General features: G+C 53.2%; 1 protein-coding gene across 4 annotated transcripts in view; it reads right to left on the bottom strand.

The window, feature by feature from the left end:
- The window catches only part of ARSG (arylsulfatase G), a 103,065-nt gene that overhangs the window by 59,704 nt on the left and 26,231 nt on the right, over positions 1-17,130 (bottom strand). The window contains exon 1 of one of the 4 annotated variants that reach the window (XM_055574974.1): positions 14,062-14,114. The exons of the other annotated variants lie outside the window; for them this stretch is intronic. The gene's annotated coding sequence lies outside the window, so the exon portion shown is untranslated. Of the gene's footprint in view, positions 1-14,061; positions 14,115-17,130 lie in introns of those variants that run through there. 4 annotated transcript variants of the gene reach the window in all.

The raw sequence follows: 17,130 nt of genomic DNA, 5'->3' as shown, positions 1-17,130 counted from the left end.
GTTTCCATTTGTCAGTTGTACCTCAGTAAAGCTGGGTTGTCATTGCTTTTTTAAATATCCAAGCTGAGGGACCTCCCTGGTGGTCCAGTGGTTGGGACTCTGTGCTTCCAATGCAGGGAGCACGGGTTCCACCCTGGTCAGTGAGCGTGAAGATCCTACAGGCTGCATGTGTGTTGGTCGCTCAGTCGTGTCTGACTCTCTGCGACCCCATGAACTGTAGCCCCCCAGGCTCCTCTGTCCATGGGATTCTCCAGGCAAGGACACTGGAGTGGGTTGCCATACCCTTCTCCTGACCCAGGGCTGGAACCCAGGTCTCCCGCATTGCAATCAGATTCTTTACCATCTGAGCCACCAGGGAAGCCCCACAATGTGCATGGCAAGGCCAAAAAATAATAATAATACATAAAAATTTAAAAATAAATATTCAGGCTGAGACTTTGAGCTCAGTGTCTTATCTGAGGTCACTTTCCCCAATTTTCCTTATACATCACACTTCCCAGCTCAGAAGGGGGTGTGGTCACAGGCAAGGAGCACTCCTGGGGGCTTAGGAAGAGAGGGGGCGAGACTTCCCTGGTGGCCCAGTGGTTAAGTCTTGGCGCTTTCAACGCAGGGGGCCGAGTTCAGTCCCTGGTCAGAGAGCAAAGATGCCACGTGCTGCTCGGTGTGGCCAAAAAAAGGCAAAAAAAGAAAGGGGGTCTCTGGCAAATAAAGCCTTCACCCCTCCTTCCACTGAGTTGGAAGTTGCCCAGCCACCCTACTCAACAAACTCCTCCAAGGAAGACCCATCTGTTCCATCCAAGCAGAACTCCCTGATGGTCCAGTGGTTTAGAGTCTGCCCTCCCAACGCAGAGGTACAGGTAAGATCCCTGGTCAGGGAACTAAGATCCCAAAAGCCTCACGGCAGGGCCAAAAAAAAAAAGGCCATCTGGGATAGATCTTGCTGGGGAGGGCAAGAACCCTGCCTGTGTCCTCAGGCTGCAGGAGAGGGAACTCTAGCTGCTGATCCGTTTTTCGAGGGCCTGTGCTCTTCTCCGCGAGCCCCGGGGGAAGCAGGGCACTGGACCTGCTAACGCCTGGTGCTCTTTGGTTCCAGGCGGGCTGATGGGGAAAGGTGCTCATGACAAAGGAACGATGCAGTCTGTGGCCGGGAGCGCTGAGAGCCGGCGGAGGAGGCCACCTGAAGACGCGCTTTCAGTCCGCACGCAGGCGGGAGGCCAGTCACCTGAGCCTGGCTGCCCGAGGGGCCCCCGGCCAAGCGGCCACGAGAGGGCCTCGCAAACAGCTGAAACAACAAGACAGCCGGCGGCCCTATCTGGCAGAGGGCTCTGTTGGTTTTCCAAAGACAAAGCTTCGGATGAGCTGAGGCCAAGAAAGACAAAGGCCCAGGGGGGTGTGATCTCTGGTTGCAGAGCTCTGTGGTTTCGTCCGGCAGGTCGGAACGCGGGCGGAGGGGGCGCAGGCTGCAGCTGCGAGTCACGCGGGAGCTCCCGGGGCACCAGCTGCCCACCTGTGTCCAAAATGATCCGACATCACCCATCGGGGGACGTGGAACGAGGGACAGTCTCGATCCTGGCGCTGTGCTTCAGCAGTGAATGAAACATGGAACCCACTGCCCGCCTGGCAAACCCGTGCTGTGGGCAGGGGAGAGGGTGGGAAGATCCCAGGGGGCGAGTCAGGGAGAGAACGAACCCGGAGGGGACCAGGAATGGGCAGGCAAGCGGCTGTGGGTTACGGAAGGTCAAGGGCGGCCCCACTGAGGAGCGGACCCTTCCAGCGGCCCTGGGAGAGTAGCGCGCAAGACTCGCAGTTCTGGAAGGTTCTGCCAGGGAGAGCATAAGGCGGGGGCGGGTGAGCCCCGCGGAAACAGCAGGGCGGAGAAGGGCGAGGGTGAGACGGCCTCTCCTGCGCCAGCGTGGGGTCAGAACAGGGCCCCCCGGGCTGCCTGGCTGGGGACGCGGCGCGGCGGGGGAAGACGGGCTGAGGAGCCGCGTGCCAGCCCGGGTGAGTCCAGGTGGGACCGGCCGCCAGGTGAGGCTGCCAGGGGCCCAGGCTGCAGCACTAAAGAGGGGGCGTGCCCGCCCAGGCACCCGCCCGCAAGCCCTGGCAAAAGCACCGCCTTCAGTTTTGCCTCGCCCTCCACCAAGCCCAGAGCCGGGAAGATGCAGCTGCCTTGGCGGCCGGAGTCAAATGGTTCCTTACCGCTGAGCGTGAAGAACCTCCTCAGGGCTCCTCCTTGGTCCTGAGACCCCAACATGTCACTCTGGGGCCGGCCCAACTCGGAAAGATTCCCTAGGAGTGTCTGTGGTGGGCGGGGGCAGGGGGGACTTCCCTGGTGGTCCAGTGGGACTCGGTTTGATCCCTGATGGGGAACGCTGCAAGTAGAGATCCAGTGCAGCCAAAATTAAGAGGAAAAAAAAAAAAGGAGTGTTTGAGGGGGCGGGGCTGCGGTCTCAGTTCAACAGAGGATGCAAAGGAAAAGCTTCGTTTTCTGCTCTGTATTTTTCTTGTTTTACTGAGATATCACTGACAACGCACCCCTGTGGAAGTCTAAGGCGGGCAGCGTAAGGACTGGACAAACGTGTTCTGTGAAATGATGACCACAATATCTCCTATAGATACAAGTAAGAAAAGAGAGAAGAAAAACAAATGGTTTTTCCCTTGTAATGAGAACTTTGAGAATCTTCTCTCCTAACAACTTGCAAATATTCCACAGGGCAGGGTTCCCTACAGTCATGTGTCATCCGCCTCATCCCCACGACTCATTCATCTTCTAACCAGAACAAAGGAAATCTTTGAATTCAGTTCAGTTCAGTCGCTCAGTTGTGTCCGACTCTTTGCAACCCCATGAATCGCAGCACGCCAGGCCTCCCTGTCTATCCAAACTGGGAGAGTAATTCCACTTAGAAGATTGAAAAAAAAATTTAAGGGACTTTGCAGTGGTAAGACTCCACGCTCCCAATGCACAGGACACAGGTTCAACCCCTAGTTGGGGAATTACGATCTCAAACGCCACAACTAAGACTGAAGATCCCCAGCCCCAGTGCAGCCAAATAAATAAGTAGAAGTTTTTTTTTTAATTTAAGCTTGAAGATGTCCAGCCAGACCCTGTGGCTGGGAACATCAGCTTCTGTGGCCCCAGCAATGCCAGGGGGCAGATGACACCCTGCCTGACGTTCGGCTGGAACCACCTGCTGGGATCGGCCCAGCAGGAGACCACGCGGCAGGAGCCAGTCTGGGAGAGCAGAGGTGACCTGAGGTCACACCTCTGAACACTTGGCAGGCTGCAGAAATTATAGCTGGGTCCTTGAACACAGGTCAGAAAAACAGAGTAGATAGGCCTCTGAACAACATCCTTTCTCTAAAACTTCGTCCTCCACTGGGAAGAAAAACCATGAGGGGTGGGATCCAATGAAAAGGACTTTCATCAGGAGGGAGGGGACATAAATATACGGAGGGCTGATTCATGCTGATTCATGGCAGAGACCAGGAAAATACTGTAAAGCAATCAGCCCCTAATTAAAAATAAACTTTTAAAAAATATTTTGTTAAAAAAAGAGAAGCAAAGGGCTTACAGTCAATTACCTGAAATCCACTCCCTTGAGGCCTCTTTGCCAAATGTTTAAGGACTTTTTACAAAGCAGTGTTTATCTATTACTTATCAAACTTTTCGTAATGGAACTTGTCAAACATACAAAAGTTGAGAAACTGACACGTACCCGCCCAACATCTAAACTCAACAGCCGTCAGCACAAGGGCGCCCCGCTTCATCCGTCTCCTCTCCCAGGCCCCCTCCCTCATTCTCCACTTACACTGCAGTATTCGCAAACAAATCTCAGATATCGTGTAATCTCATCGACAATCATTTCCATATGCTTCTCTAAATTATAAGAACTGTTTTTACATATACTTACAATTCTCAGTAAAGTCCCCTTTAAACATAATACAGTGATCTGTGTTCACCATCGAAAACCCAGTGAACGCTACAATGTCTAACCACTGGTTCTGGGTTTTCCTACAGTTTGTTCTGGACTCCCCCAGTGGCTCAGCGGTAAAGAATCCGCCTGCGATGCAGGAGCCACAGGACCCTTTGGTTCGAGCCCTGCGTCGGGAAGATCTCCTGGAGAAGGAAATAGCAACCCACTCCAGTGTTCTTGCCTGGAGAATTCCATGGACAGAAGAGCCTGGTGGGGCTGCAGTCCATGGGGTCACAAAGAGTCAACGCTAAAGTGACTTAGCATGAACAGTTTGTTCTAATTGTGATCCAAACAGAGTCTGTTCTGCATTGCACTGGGCTCAAGCGTCTCTTCTCATTTATATGCTCCTGCTCTCTCTTCCCTACAACGTATTTGTAATAAATTTGGTTGTTTGTCCTGCAAAATTTCTGAACTTTTGGATCTGGCTGATTTCACTTCCATGGTGTCACTTAAAATGTTTCCTGGAACTCTATTCTGTTAATCTGTAGATTTATAAGTGAGAGTAGATTCAGGTGAGTTTTCAACTTATTTTCTTATTCTATTTCTTATTAATATTTTATTAATTTATTGGCTGCACCATGGGCCCTGTGGGATCTTAGTTCCCTGACCAGGGTTAGAACCTGAATCCCCTAGTTTGAAAGTGCGGAGTCTCAACCAAGGGACCACCAGGGAATCCCTCGGGTGAGGTTTATTTTTGGCAGGAGGGAGGCACAGGCCGACCTTATACTTCTATGTTTCCCCCAGTAAGACACAAGGGAATATGTATCAGAATTTCATTTTTTTCCTGTGTGATTTTTGCATGAGAAGAGGGAAAACTTTCTCTTAAATGCTACTAGAAAAGACCCTGATGCTGGGAAAGACTGAAGTCAGGAGGAGAAGGGGACGACAGAGGATGAGATGGTTGGGTGGCATCACCGACTCGATGCACACGAGTTTGGGCAAGCTCCAGGAGCTGGTGATGGACAGGGAAGCCTGGTGTGCTGCGGTTCATGGGTCGCAGAGAGCCGGACAAGACTGAGCGACTGAACAGCGACCACGGCTACAACTGTCTTTTCTATTTTTGTAGATTTATTTTCTCCCCAAATCTGCTGCACCTCTGCAATGAAACATGTGAGGTTTCATTATGGACTGAATGTTTGTGTCCTTTCAAAGTTCTTCTATTGGTGGGAATTCCCTGGGAGTCCAGGGGCTAAGGTTCTGAGCCTGCCATGCAGGAGGCCGGGGTTCAATCCCTGGTCGGGGAACTAGATCCCACCTGCTGCCAATAAAATTAAAAAAAAAAAGATCCCATGTTTCGCAACTAAGACCTTATGCAGTCAGATAGATAAATTCACGTATTGGCGCCTTTCCCCTTGTTAGGACAAACTTGCAGAGTCGCCTTTGGGAGACAAGGCAGGTTAGATAAGGTCACAAGGCACAGCCCTCCTGATGGGATTTGTGCCCTTGGGGAGATAATCCGTGTTAGATGAGGACACGGGGCACAGCCCTCCTGATGGGATTCATGCCCTTGCAGGAAGAGTCAGGAGAGAACTCGCTCTTGCTCTCACGGATGGAGACACAGCAAGAAGGTGTGATGGCCAGAACCCTCCACAAGAGCCAAGTCGGCCGGCACCTCGCTCTTAGACCTCCAGCCTCCAGAAGTGAGAGAGACAGGCTCTGTTTTCTCAGTCGCCCGGTCCATGGGGTTCACTGTGGCAGCCCCCGCCCACCCAGAGACTCCAGCTGTTTTATCTGAGAAGCTCTGAGGCTGAAGCCGGGGTAGAAGTAAGGATAAGCCCAAAACTTAGGGGAAAAAATAAATGCTCAGTTCAGGGACTTCCCTGGCGGTCCAGGGGTAAGGACTCCACCTTCACTGCCATCTGTTGCTGTTCAGTCCCTCATTCCTGTCTGACTCTCTGAGACCCCGTGGACTGCAGCACGCCAGGCTCCTTTGCCCTTCACCCATCTCCCGGAGCTCACTGCCACGGGCCAGGTTTCATCCCTGATTGGGCAACTGAGATTGCAAACTGTGTGGTCCTGCCCCTCGTCCCCGCCCCACCCCCTGCAAAAAAAAAAGTTCATTTCAGTGCAGTAGTTACTTGGCAAATCTGCCTTTTGTAGAACTGACTTTGGGGATGTGTTGACATTCACTGACTTTGCAGAACATGTGTCCAGGCTCCAGAAGAGTCATTCCTTTGCCGTGTGACTTTGGATAAGTTGCTGAATCTCTCTGGACCCCCGTTTCCCCACTTGCCTGAAAAACAGGACCATAGAAAAGTCCCTGCACCCCAAACCCAACGGTGAGCATGAAACAACCTGACACAGGGCTGCTCAGAGGCGTGGGCCGTAACTCTGCCCCCCCCCCCAACTGTGAGGATAAAGCGATAACAGACGTGAGAACATTCTGAAAGAAGCACTGTGCAAATCTGAGGCGTTACCTCAACGACTGTTAAGCAAACCGATTGCGAGTACAGATGGTGAAATCCAGAATGCCTGCAGCTGCCGGCCGAGTCCTTGTCCTGACTCTGCGCTGCTGGATTCTGAACCCAGAAAAGGTAAAGGACACAGGGAAAGCAGTCGCGCTGATTGGCATTTTCAAAGCTCTGAACCGTAGTTCTGGTCACACAGTCCTACGGCTGTCAGGGCTATTCTGGGAAACCCTAGAGGGTCCCTCTGCCCCCAGCAGCCTCTGGCGACAGCCAGCGTGGCCTCAGGAGCAGGCGGCCGACCAACGCATGCGGCTCTGGACAGCAGAGCAGCGCGAGGTGAAGTCAAGACGCAGAGGGCATGTGAGGGGAACTGACTCTCTGCTGATGCCGATGGAAAGTGGGAATTACATAATGCCATTTGCAGCAACACGGATGCACCTAGAGAGTGTCACAGTGAGTGAAGTCAGACAGGGAAGGACAAATGTCACATGATATCATTTATATAAGGGATAATAAAAAAAAAGGAACACATGGGGCTTCCCGGGTGGTTCAGTGGTCAGGAATCTGCCTGCCAGTGCAGGGGACCCGGGTTTGATCCCCGGTCCGGGAAGATCCCCCGTGCTGTGCAGGAGCTGAGCCTAGGAGCCAAGTCGACCCAAGCCCTCATGCCCGAGTGCCTGAGCTCCACGCCGAGACCCTGCTGCTCTCTGCGACAGAGAGAAACCGGCGCAGCAGTGAGGCCCCGGCACGGCCAAACCGAGTGGACTTCATCAAGGGAACAAACGAACTCGACTGTGAAACTGAAGCAGAACAAAACCAGTTCACGGTTACCAGGGGTGAGGAGATGGGACTGACACGTACATACTGCTGCACACAAGACGGGCGTCCCTGGCGGCTCAGCTGGTAAAGAATCCGCCTGCAACTCAGGAGACACCGGTTTGATCCCTGGGTCGGGAAGTTCAGCTGGAGAACAGATAGGCCACCCACTCCAGTATTCTGGCCTGGAGAATTCCATGCACTGTGTAGTCCATGGGGTCGCAAAGAGTCGGACACAACTGAGCGACTTTCACTTTCATGTATAAAATAGATCATCTACAAGGACCTGCTGCAGAGCACAGGAAACGCTGTGCCCTGTAATGACCCGTGTGGGAGAGAATCTAAGAGAGCAGACACGTGTCCGTGTGTAACGACCCGATTCACTGTGCTGTACGCCTGAAACCAACACAACACTGTGAATCAACTGTACTCCCATAAAAAAATTTTTAAGTGGGAAAAGGAATACGTCAAGGCTGTATACTGTCACCCTGCTTATTTAACTTACATGCAGAGTACATCGTGAGAAGTGCTGGGCTGGAGGAAACACAAGCTGGAATCAAGATTGCCGGGAGAAATATCAATAACCTCAGATATGCAGATGACACCACCCTTATGACAGAAAGTGAAGAGGAACTAAAGAGCCTCTTGATGAAAGTGAAAGTGGAGAGTGAAAAAGTTGGCTTAAAGCTCAACATTCAGAAAACGAAGATCATGGCATCTGGTCCCATCACTTCATGGCAAATAGACGGGGAAACAGTGGAAACAGTGTCAGACTTTATTTTTCTGGGCTCCAAAATCACTGCAGATGGTGACTGCAGCCATGAAATTAAAAGACACTTACTCCTTGGAAGGAAATTTATGACTAACCTAGACAGCATATTAAAAAGCAGAGACATTACTTTGCCAACAAAGGTTCATCTAGTCAAGGCTATGGTTTTTCCAGTGGTCATGTATGGATGTGAGAGTTGGACTATGAAGAAAGCTGAGCGCCGAAGAATTGATGCTTTTGAACTGTGGTGTTGGAGAAGACTCTTGAGAGTCCCTTGGACTGCAAGGAGATCCAACCAGTCCATCCAAAAGGAGATCAGTCCTGAGTGTTCATTGGAAGGACTGATGCTGAAGCTGAAACTCCAATAATTTGGCCACCTAATGCGAAGACCTGACTCATTGGAAAAGACCCTGATGCTGGGAAAGATTGAGGGCAGAGGAGAAGGGGACAACAGAGGATGAGATGGCTGGATGGCATCACCGACTCGATGGACATGGGTTTGGGTGGACTCTGGGAGTTGGTGATGGACAGGGAGGCCTGGCGTGCTGCAGTTCATGGGGTCGCAAAGAGTCAGACACGACTGAGTGACTGAACTGAACATTTTAATATCAGAAACATCCAGAAGGACTAGCTGTCACCGACGCAGAGCCAGGCGCTCCCGAAGGAGGGCCCGGCTCTAAGATGTGAACCGCATGAGGGCACTGCCCAGGCCGGTCCCCCAGCCCAGCGTGGGTTCAATCTGTGTTTGCCAGAGTGCCTCTGTCTAAACTGAGCTCCGACCAAGTGCCCTGAAAGCTCAGCTCCACCTCAGCACTTCCCTAAACCCAGCCGACCTTCCCCGGCCTGCAGACTCTCACTTGCATGAACGCCTTGCTGCAGCGCCGCCTAAGGTGACGACCACATGTGTCCTCCCTGCTGAACTAACGAGTAAACACTTTGAGAGGGCAGGCCACATCCTCTGAGCTGTGGTTTTGCGGCCTGGGAACCTACTCCATTTGCCAGTGCGCGTGGGTGATGGGCAGAGGCTGCGCTGAAGGAGAAGCAGTGGGTTCCCTGCTCCAGCCCCGCCCTGGACCCCGACCCAGCGTTGAACTGAACTGCGGACGGCACCCCTGCTGGCTCACTGCCCAGAGTCCCCCTGCCAATGCAGGAGACGGAGGTTCGATCCCCGGGTCAGGACGATCCCCTGGAGAAGGAAATGGAAACCCACCCCAGTGTTCTTGCCTGGAGAGTCCCAGGGACAGAGCAGCCTGGTGGGCTACAGTCCATGGGGTGGCAAAGAGTCGGACATACAGAAGTGACTGAGCAGGCACGCATACCAGTCATCTGGAAATGCGTGGATGCGCTCCTCCGACAGGGTTAAAACAGCAGCTTAACACTGCATTGCTTCTGGGAGCAGCAAGACAGACTGCGTGTTTAGACGAGATGGGGAAAGCCAGCATCTCCTTTTAGGCAAGAACAGAGCAGAGGAGCAGGTTTTCATTCCCCAGACTTGAGAACTTCAACGGTTATCCAAAGGAAGCCTGAGTTGATGTGGTGGTCCTGCACCCAGCACTTTCCAACAATTTCAGGGAGATTGAATGACTCGCCACTGAGTCACAGAGTCTAATATGACAAGCGTTTGATCCTGAAAGTGATGTGATTGAAACCACTTTGTTCAGAGAATTTTGGTTTTTATTTTGTTCTATTTTTAGGACTTCTACAACAGGTTAGAGATCATGTATAGAGGCTTCCCCAGGCCACAGTTCGCTCCCTCTCTTTCTTTATAAGCGGTGAGAAGAGGACAGAACTACAGGACCAGTGAATGACGGAGACAAAAAAAAAGAACAAACATCGTGTTGACAACCAAGTTAAAACTCACCATGGATCCAACGCACCCAGGGATACATCAACACCACCCAGCATGGCAACCAAGCCTGAGACAACTCAGACCCCAGAGGCCCTGTGCCTGGTGGGGAGGTGACCGCCTGTCCGCTCTCCGCCCCGCCCGCACCTGCGTCTCATTCTCTTCTCTCCCTCCCCACCTCCACCCTGAAGTCCTTGCAGGGTCTCTGCCACCTGTTCCAGGCTACCCAAGCTCCAGCCTCCTCAGCCCCCAGCCAGGAGAGCCACTCAAGCACAGCGCTGGACCGCCCGCCGTCACACGCCGAGTCAGTTACCCTAGCAACACGGCACTGAGTTCCTCACACAGCTACCCACTGTGGCAGGTACCATCATTATTAGTATATCCGTATTATTATTCCCAAGCTTCCCTGGTGGCTCAGATGGTCAAGAATCCGCCTGCAATGCAAGAGACCCAGGTTCAGTCCCTGGGTCAGGAAGATCCCCTGGAGAAAGAAATGGCAACCCACTCCAGTCCTCTTGCCTGGGAAATCCCATGGACAGAAGAGCCTGGCGGGCTACACAGTCCATGGGGTCACAGAGTCAGACACGGCTGGAGCAACTGAGCACGCATGCCCACATCATTCCCTGTCCATGGATAAGCAGAGTGAGGTACAGAGGGGTCAGGTCATCCACCCAAGGGGACACCACTGTGGGGGCAGACCCAGGATTCCAAGCCAGGCCCTGGAGTCCACGTCCACACGCATAGCAACGCTTATAGCAGGGGTCCCCAAGCTCTGCGATCTGGTGCCTGATGATCTGAGATGGAGCCGCTGTAAAAGTAACAGAAATAAAGTGCACAATAAACGCAATCACCCGAATCATCCCCAAAGCATCCCTCCTCCCCGGGTCCGTGGAAGCACTGTCTTCCATGAAGCTGGTCCCAGGTGCCAGAAAGGCGGAGACCCCTGGGTCGAACCTCCCAGGTCCACAGCCCCCTGCCGTGCTTCTCACAGTCCACTCCAGGGACGTGGCGTTGTCTTTTCTGCGGAGAGCTCATCCCTGAGGGCGGGAAATCCCATCCTTCTTGTCCTTGTATTAATGTGCTTCTTATTCATTGGCCTGAAGATGTTTCTGATGGAGCACCCTCTGAAAGAATGTGGAAGGGGATTTCCCCGGCAGTCCAGTGGTGAGGACTCAGCGCTTTCACTGCTGGGGGCCTGGGTTCCATCCTTGGTCAGGAAACGAAGATCCCACAAAGGGTGTGGTGTGGCCCAAAAACACAAAATAAATTCAAAAAGTGTTGGGGGGTAAACAATAAACCCCTTCTGCGTTAACTCAAGCTGCCCTAGCAAAACAGCACAGACTGCCTGCGCGTGTGCAAGCTCAGCGGCGTCCAGCTCCTTCTGACCGCGTGCACTGCCGCCCACCAGCCTCCTGCGTCCATGGGGTTCTCCGGGCAAGAACACTGGAGTGGCGTGCCGTTTCCTCTTCCAGGGGATCTTCCCGACTGGACCCGTCCCTCCTACACTGGAAGGCGGGATCCTTACCCACCTGCGCTTCCCAGGTGGCGTACACCAGAAACGCGTCTCCTCATGGCCCCGGGAGTGGGAGGGCTGCGGTAAAGGTGCTCCCAGCCCCGGAAGGGCCGTCCTCCCGGCTCGTCTCCTCGCCGCAGCTCCCCGTGGCCTTTTCTCGGTGTGCGCTCTGACTTCTCTAACCCTCTCTTCTTTTTTTGGCCATTCCCCTTGGCGTGTGGGATCCTAGTTCTAAGACCACGGATTAAACCCGTATCTCCTGCATTGGAGTTTTAACCACTGGACCACCAGGGAAGTCCCTCTCTCTTCCTATAAAGCCACTAATTCCATCATATGGGCCCCCCCCGTATGATCTAATCTAATGCCAATTCCTCTCAAAGGCTCCATTTCCAGGCACTATTGCCTGGGGTGGGGACCAGAGGGCGGGCCTGATAGGGGAGGAGCACAGACATTCAGCCCCTAAAACCCTCATAGTTCTAAGGCACCTTCAATGCTTCATCACAGCTCTAAATAAGCACAAAAGATCTCATTTCAACTGTATTTAATAGTATTATCTGAACTACTAAACACTCTTGTCATGTATCCGGTATCACAGAAACACCCGAGTAATGTGAAAACCACTGTTTCACATTTTTATCTACCTATTTATTTATGACCATGCCACGTGGCTTGTGGGATCTTATTTCCCTGACCAGGGATTGAACCCCGCCCAGCAGTGAAAGCACCCAGTCCTAACCACTGGACCGCCAGGGAATTCCCACCATTATTCACTTAAAAATCACTTGGTTCTCATCAGGTTGGAAATTTTCTTTCACTCTCGTTTTTTTTCAAAACTGCATTTCCATTTTATCGCAATATACTTGACCTTTATGTTCTAAAGTAGTTAACTACCTCATCCTGTTTTGTGCTGCTTGTGCCAAGTCCCCTTCAGTCGTGTCCAACTCTTGGCGACCCCAGGGACTGCAGCCTCCCAGGCTCCTCTGTCCATAGGACTCTTCAGGCAAGAATACTGGCCTGGGTTGCCATGCCCTTCTCCAGGGGATCTTCCCGACCCAGGGCTCGAACCCTCATCTCTTACGTCTTCTGCATTGACAGGCGAGTTCTTCACCAGGGAAGCCAGACTTCGTATTCGTATATAAATTGAAATTTGTTTAATGCTTTGCTCCAAGTGTAAAAAAAAAAAAAAAAAATCCCTTCTAGATTAAGCCAGTCGTTATTACTTTAAGTCATTTATAATCAAGCAACATATATTATACATTTTGACAGGTTATCATTAAGCACAAGATAACGTTCTTGGAAACGCATCTTTAACGAGATGCACTTGGCGGGTGCATTGACTTGCAGAGAGGAATCTTCCCTGACAGAACATTTTGATCTTCCCCCAAGAGGTGTTTACAGCTGGGGCAGAGCACCCTGGTGAGACCTTGGCTCTGGTTAAGTGAGAGAAGGCCCACTGCGCAGGAATAAAGAAACACGGCACTGCAGCGCCATGGGCTCTCACACAAATCAACTTAGAAAAGAGCTGATGTTCCGAAAAGCAGTCCCCTCAAATCTGCACCTAGGAATATGTTTTCCCCTTGGCAAATCTTTCAGATTTTTCACAAAACATGCATTTCTGTTTGAAGGTCACTCAGTTCAGTTGCTCAGTTGTGTCCAACTCTTTTCGACCCCATGGACTGCAGCACGCCAGGTTTCCCTGTCCATCACAGACTCCCGAAGCTTACTCAAACTCATGTCTGAGTCGGTGATGCCACCCAACCATCTCATCCTCTGTTGTCCCCTTCTCCTCCTGCCTTCAATCTTTCCCTCCACTGCGTCAGTTCTTTGCATCAGGTGGCCAAAGTATTGGAGCTTCTGCTTCAGCATCAGTCCTTCCAATGAATATTCAGGACTGATTTCCTTTAGGATGGACTGGTTGGATCTCCTTGCAGTCCAAGGGACTCTCGAGTCTTCTCCAGCACCACAGTGCAAAAGCATCAATTCTTCCGTGCTCAGCTTTCTTTATCTTTCAACTCTCACGTCCATATATGACTACTGGAAAGACCATAGCTTTGACTATATGGACCTTTGTCGACAAAGTAATGTCTCTGCTTTTTAATATGCTGTCTAGGTTGGTCACTTGAAGGTCGCTGCCTTCCTTCAAACCATCAGATGGGTCTGGATTGGGGGACTCCTATAAACCTCAAGATAAACCCAGTACCTCCACCTGAAAAATTAAGATTTCTAGAGGTTAAAATCAGTTACATTCTCTACTGCCTGCAGAAGCAGATACTAAAAGTTTTAAAGGAAGAATTTGTGCCCGTCAAGGGATTTCCCAGGTGGTCCAACGGTTAAGAACCTGCCTTGCAACACAAGGGACGTGGGTTCAACCCCTGGTTGGGGAGCTGAGATCCCACATGCAGCCGGGCAGCTAAGCCCACAGGCCACAACCAGAGAGAAGTCCACGCACTGCAACTAAGACCCAACACAACCAAAATAAGTAAGAAATAAATGTTTTTTAAAATAAAATTTTAAAAGTCTAAAAAAAGAAAATTGCGTCCATGGAATACACATGGTTGGATCATGGGTGCCTGAGGCAGACACAGGAAAGGGGGAGACGGGGCGGCAGGCGGGTCACCAAGCTCTCCCCACAAGCCCCCTCTGGATTCCCTTCAGTAGCTGCTCTGAAGACCCAGCCCTTAAAGCAGGCCTGTGCCTCCCTGAGCTCCAGACAAGATTCCTTTCAGTCTACTTACCCCAAGTTGAGGTTCTCACGGGCTGGTAAATGCAGAGAGCTTATTTGCAAGCCAGGGTCATATCTGCCTAGCAACCCAACGTGAAGACTAGAAGGACTCGGCCTTTGGCTGGGACCAGGCAGGCCAAGTGCGCACAAAGGAATCTGTTCTCGTGCAAATGAGCCAAAGCCAGAGGGTAGAAAAGAGCCCTGTGGACCGCTCTCTGGAGCCAGCCTGCTTCCAGAGGTGCTGCGGGACGGGCTAAGGGCCTCAAGATAGCCTCGGCCCCAGCAAGTGAAGCCCAGGGCTCTGCTGCCGACGCGTTGCGACAGACACAACAGGAGGGGTGAAAGGGGCGCTGAACTCGGAATTTAATTTCCTGATTTTTCTGGTTCTGTACTCCAGATTCCAAAGGTCCTTTTGTTCAGGTCTAGCACTAAAGAGGGTTAGTTTTGTTTGGGGGGCAGTTGGTGGGGTAATTGATTCGCATGGTAATGCAGTGCTTTCCCTAGAGAAGAGGAAAAAAAAGCAGGGTGTCCACACTTGGTCTCACTAGGATCCAGGGAACAAGGTGAAACCAGCTGCTGACCAGGGTGGGCAAAGGTCACAGGTTTGTGGCTGGCAACATCGGACCGAGGCTGGGTTCCCAGACACCCCGCTGCTGTCCAAACACAGTGGCAAATGTCATACCTGATGGGCTTTCGTCGCAAGAAAGCCAGCGTTATCTGCACCTGGGCAGAATCCCTCTCGTGCTCTGTGCCTCAACCTTTCTCATCTGTAAAACGGGGATAAGTGTCAACTGTAGAAGGCTAGTGACGGGCTTCCCGGGGGGCGCTAGTGGTAAAGTATTAGATTGCCCGTGCAGGAGACTCATCAGACTCTGGTTCTATCCCTGGGTCGGGAAGATCCCCTGGAGGAGGGCACAACAAACCACTCCAATAGTCAGAGCCTGGCGGGCTACAGTCCATAGTGTCACAAAGAGCCCAACACGACTGAGCACACAGACAGATGGGCATAAAATCAGACCACGCAAATGGCAGCTAATACAGGGAACAAAGCAAAAGTGAAACAAAAGATGACTAATTGGTGGCGGTCTTCTGTCAGTAAGTCGTGTCCAACTCTTTGTGACCTCATGGACTCCAGCACGCCGGGCTCCTCTGTCCTTCACCATCTCCCGGAGTTTGCTCAAATTCCCGTCCAATGAGGCGGCAATGCCATCCAACCACCTCACCCTCTATCATTCTCTTCTCCTTTCGCCACTAACAGGTATAATTAATATCAATAAAATATTATTATTATTATACTTATGCTCCTCAAAAAGCTAGTCATTTCATTTGGTCCAAGACTCAGATGTGATTTCCCCAAAGGTTCATTCGCCCCCAGGACTTTCTGCACTGTTTGTCTAATTTTTAAAACCAGGAAGCTGAAGGACCGAGATCTTCTTGACTTGCCAGCAGTCACTCAGCTACATTAATGGACTGCTTGCTCCCTTAGGCTCCTAAGCAGGTCTCAGTACAGTGTGTGCTGTGTCATGTTGAATATGGCATTTCCACACTCCAACAGGGCTGTGCCCTGACGCACTGTAACATCCTAAGTTTCAAGGATTATGTTTCCAGGCACTCCTGATTCAGCATTAAGTGCTTGCATGCTGGTGGTTAAAATCAGAGTCTAAATATCATTACATTGGAGTCTAAGAAGAACAACTCGAAAAGGATCCCCAGGCGGTTGGACCCAATAAGGCGGTTGGACCTGATAAGTCAGAAGTAGCAGTGATGAGAAGCGGTTACGGCGACTGAGGGCTTACCATAAGGCAGTCTCTGGGATCCGTACTTTACCGACATCACCAATCACGCCCTCCGGTTCTGGGAATACCACCACTGCCCCTACTCCATAGATTTAGAAATTGACGCTCCAGGAATCAGGCTGCCTCTGCAAGGCTGCAAAGCGCACCCGCGGTCCCCAGCGCACTGTCCGAGTCCCAAGGGAGCCCTGCCTCCTCAGAGCCCGCCCCTGACCCGCGGGACCCGGACCCGAACCACCAGAGAAAGCAGGCAGCGACTGCAAAGAGATCGGTATTAGGACTCGGACCGCCGACTCCGCCCGGCGGCGACCCTCCGTACACGCACCGCCAAATTCGGGTCTCCCGAGTTGCAGACATAAGGAACACGTTCTCCGAACCCAGACAAGGGAGCGGCCGGCGGGTGCGGGGAAGGAGGCCTCTGCTTCCCAGCAGGTCTCCACGAGGCCCCGCGGACGCGAGGTGGACGCCAGGCGGCCCAGCCTGGGGCCCCGCGGCTCCGAAACACACTGCTTTGTCCCCGCCACTCCTAACTGAGCTCGTAACTGAGGTTTCCCGAGCATCGTGTGCTGAGAGCACTGTGACCCTGGGGTCGGGCCCCCCGGACGGGGGCGCGCACCCCCTCCACGTACCCGCGGAGCCCCCCGGGAGTTAGGCGGCCGCGCACCTGCGAGGACGCCGCCTCCCGCCCGGAGGGGAAGACGCGCGCGCCCCTGGCCGGGGATGCTGACTCAGCACGGCCGCTCGCTCACATCCCCGGAGCGCCACGCGATGCTGTCGCCGCTGCAGCAAAGGGGGTGAAGCGAGGCTCCCGTGCAGCCGGGCCGCGAGCTCCCCGGGGCCCCTGCGGCCCCCGTCGCCCCCGCCAAGAGGAACCGCGGGGATGCGCGAGTTGACGAAACCGGGGGAAGTGGGCGCGGGAGGAAGAACTCGGGGTCCCCGGCGCCGCGCGCGCGGCTCACACCCAAACTGGAAGGAACCTGTTCTGCCCGCGGCGGGCGCGGAGCCGCGAGCCTGAGCCCTGCGGGCGCTGGCAGGGCCGCGCAAGGGGCGCGCCGGGGACCTGCGGGCAGGGAGGTGGCCCGCGGAATCCGCGCGCCCGGCCGGAGGTCCCGGCTTTCTGCGCGGCCAGCGCCCGGGTCCGGCCAGGCTGGGCGCGCAGGGATGCGCGGGGCCAGGAGGGGCGGGGGGCGGCGTGTCCAGGATGCCGGCGGCCGGGGCGGTGGCGGCCCTGCGGGACCCCGCGGCTGATCGGAACTGCGGGGCCGTTACCTTCCGTGACCCCCGGCCCC

This window comes from Bubalus kerabau, chromosome 4 (genome assembly GCF_029407905.1).
Source record: "Bubalus kerabau isolate K-KA32 ecotype Philippines breed swamp buffalo chromosome 4, PCC_UOA_SB_1v2, whole genome shotgun sequence".
NCBI classification, from domain to species: Eukaryota; Metazoa; Chordata; class Mammalia; order Artiodactyla; family Bovidae; genus Bubalus; species Bubalus kerabau.
Note: the sequence above shows the minus strand (reverse complement) of the source record. Positions and strands in the feature narration are given on the sequence as shown.